At 28.0% G+C, this 3,983-nt stretch overlaps 1 long non-coding RNA gene across 1 annotated transcript; it reads right to left on the reverse strand.

Annotated features, from left to right (window-relative positions):
- Positions 1–586: 586 nt before the first annotated feature.
- On the reverse strand, positions 587–2,297 carry LOC132924527 (uncharacterized). The gene is made up of 2 exons (XR_009661336.1): positions 1,474–2,297; positions 587–848 (listed from the first exon to the last, which is right to left on the reverse strand). It is a non-coding gene; the product is annotated as an uncharacterized LOC132924527 (long non-coding RNA).
- Positions 2,298–3,983: the final 1,686 nt, after the last annotated feature.

The following is a 3,983-nucleotide window of genomic DNA, read 5'->3' on the forward strand; positions in this document are numbered from 1 at the left end:
CGAAATGAATATGATGCTCAAAAAATAAATTTTGAACAAAGTAAAAGTAGTTTACAGGTAGTTTTGTAATTTTAAAACTGTAAAATTAACTTGTAGTTTATATAATTAAACATTATTGTTTTATATAAATATTCTTTTAATTACAAATATAATGCAATAATTTTTCGAAACTATAATAAATTGATTTTGAATAAGTATACATAGTAATAATACAGTATACAGTATTGATAAAATGGAAATTATAATTGGATTTTGTAAATCTATTTTTTATATATTTTAACGACCTATCATATTTATAATCAACTTTGGTGATTGTTTTTTTTTTTTTGGAAGGTTTAAAAGTCATATAGTTTCAAATTCGCACGTTTCCATGCATTTTCATACACACAGATATATACAATATAAATTAAATTATTTAAATGACGGACGACGGTTATTATCGAATTAATAATGTAATGAATTATTAAAAAAGTTTAGTAAATACATGCACTACATAGTACATATTAATATTTAGGATGGGTAAAATTTAAGTTCATTTTTCTTGTCACTAAAATACAAACAGGTACAAATAAATAAATACTAGTAATTATAATATTGTTAATTCTTTTATTTTTCAAACTAATATTTTGGTAACATAATTCAATTAAATAAATAAATATTTATGTAAAAATAATTCCATTAATTTAAACGATGTATTTAATTTGCTTTATCTGTAAAGATTTATTTACTGAACTTGATCAGTTCATGGTACCTACATTTGAAGTATGTTCATTCACTAACATCATCGAGTTTTTATCGTTGTGGTATATCGCATTGTTCGCAAACTTTTTCGGCTTATTGTACATTTACTAAACATATGAAATTTGAAATGTTAAATAGGTAATATAAAATATTCTAATCATAATTTTAAAAATATTAATAATAATTCCTCAACTAAGATTGCAAATAACGCTAATACAAATATTAATATAGAATGGTTTTCTTTAACACATGCACCTTGCGTTAACTATATGGATATCGATGCTTTAAATTTTGAAGTTTAAAAAAATGTTAACATGCAATAAAATTGTCTGCCCATTACAATGGAAAATTTAATTTCTCTAGAAAAGAGGCTATCCGACTTCAACAAAATGTAACAAACATTATATAACCACTTCTATCGCTCGAGAAATTAATTATTGAAAATATTATAACCACTACAAAAAAACAATGCACTTAAATCCATTCTTCATTTCTGTGAAATTTATATTACCATTTGTATAATCAAATTTTCATGTCAATTCGTAGAATTAGACACCGAGTACAAATTTCTTAAATCTTTGCAAATTAATGATTATTATTATGAAAAGCCTAAAATTATTAATTTAGATAACAACATAGATTATGTGTGAATAAATAATATTAACACTGTAGATGAAAAACGTCAAAGGAGTACCATTAAAATTAAAATTTAATATAAATAGTATCGTTTACCCTACGATAATCGGATGATTCATTTGCCAATGGTTCAAGCACCGTTGTTGACGAGCCGATTTCGGAGCTTTCAGCATCTCTGTGCAGTCATCTCACGTCTACCGCGGAATTACGAAAATACCGTAAATTCGTTCTCGTGGAATATGCTCGAAGATTAACAGCGACAAAAATCCGAGAACGCACGTTACTCTGGGCCAGAAGCCGTCATCAGGCGGACACAGCACGACGCATAGACACGCATTGCCGTATGCACTTGAAAAGTACTTGCAGAGCCCAACTACTTGCGCGGACAAACCGATCGCAAAGTTTGCAACTGCGGAAACCGGAACAACGGCGGTACCGGATGGTGACCAAATGTCTTGTACGATTGATATGACGTAGTTATCCCTATTACGATGCACGGGTAAGCCGATCGTGAACACCGCGTCCCCGGAAGCCGGTCCACCGGCACTATATTTAAAAACGAAAATGCGTGTCTATGCGTCGTGCTGTGTCAGCCTGATGGCGGTTTCTGGCCCAAAGTGACGTGCGTGCTCGGACATTTGTCGCTGTTAATCTTCGACGGCATTTTGTTCGTCGTTCTTTTTGCTGGACAGCCGCGTCGGCATCATGGCCGAGTACTTGCCGCCCGGAGCGTACATCCTCGAAGAACATTTAGCCGCGATCTACCTGTTTCGTTACTTGGCCGGTAAATAAGTATGCTCAATATGATATATAAATGCACAATTCGCAGCTCATATATACTTTAAGGTCATTGGATACGTACACCGTTAGCGCTAGATTCGTAACCACCGATGTAAACAAAACATTGGATAATTTATCAGTCAGTATATAATTATAACACGGAAATATATCCGTGTAACGTGTTTAAATAATAAATTTATAACAATTTATTCCCGTAATCGTGATCTTATCGCCATCTATGAAAAATATTTTTAATTAAAATTTGCGTTTCATATTTTTCTATTGCGTAGCGTATCTGCGATATTTATAATCAATGCCATTATAATAACACACTTAATCTAACCTACTTTAACATTTTATTCACGAAGACGATGAAATTTATTTTTTTTTTAATTTGAGTGAATCCAAATTAGGAAAATACCATTTTTATTGATATTGTTCAGTGTTAATTGCATATCGATATAGTAAATTGTAAAATAAAGTATCTATACAATATACGTGTGTATACATGTTATATGATTTATATATATATGTGTGTGTATACTGTGTATACTGTGTAGCTATATGAAACATGTAGATCAAATGTATTGCCCTAAAAATCATTCATTGAGAAAATACTCGTATCAATAATCAAATAGTTCATGCTATAAGCTATTACAAGTACGAATAAGTCCCATAAAGATTAATATTGACTACCTAACCAACATAATCGTAATATTTAACTTAGATCAATGACTATAATAATTTAGTTTTAAATCTTTTTATGCTCAATCAAATTAAAATGTTTCATAACAAGTGTTCAGTTATATTCACAACTCAGATTTGAAGTATAAATCATATATGATATAAATATACATGGTAAAATGTATTATGTTGTCAATTTTATCGTTTTTTTACGAGCAACGAAGAATTAACTATATATACAAGGTGATTGTTCTAACAGTAAACACTAATTAAATCGAAAAGAATTAACGTTTGTGTAAATTTTAAAATTTAATCTATCGTATAATATAACATTTGAAAAACAATTATACTTTATAATATTCTTTTTAAATCATTAAATTAATTTTTAATTTCATGCCTCAAAGCGAAATATTTTTCTGAATATTTTTTGTACCAAAATCAAATTTCAAACAATATTTTTCGGAGTATAACCATTAACTTCATATTCCGTTAATCTAAACTTTGAAATTTTAATACTTATAAAGTTATATCTAATCAGCCACTTATTTAAAATTTGATATTTTTATATAAGTTCTCTGAAAAATATTCTGCTTCGGAATGTGAAATTAAAAATCAGTAAATATAATTTAAAAATTAAGTAAAACAATGTTTTCAAAACTGTTTATATTATAAGCTATAGTATACTTTATAATATAAATTTTATACTTTTGGAAACAAAGAAGTTTTACTGTTAAAAATAATTATTCAATTACCCTGTATATATTCTCTATATTGACCTTTTAAAAACTGTACACATCAACTCTTTAAAAATACATTATTATTATTATGTACTATAAGTGCAAAAGTTATCATACTAAATGTTATAATCGTTAAATATAAATGATAGTGACTGTGTACATGATGAATAAGTTTTATCGCGAAATCCTTTATTATGTTTCATCACGTGACTGCTGCTTTGTAGATCATTGTTTTATTTTCTAAAACCTTTAACAATTATTGCGATAAATCAAACTCGACACACACTTACAAATTTTTAATATTGTGTACATGTGCATAATCAAAATGATTATTATTTATTACACATTTACAAAAATAATATTAATCAAATAATTATCATCCTATCGCATTGTAAAACAAATCTC

This window comes from Rhopalosiphum padi, chromosome 3 (genome assembly GCF_020882245.1).
Source record: "Rhopalosiphum padi isolate XX-2018 chromosome 3, ASM2088224v1, whole genome shotgun sequence".
Lineage (NCBI taxonomy): Eukaryota > Metazoa > Arthropoda > Insecta > Hemiptera > Aphididae > Rhopalosiphum > Rhopalosiphum padi.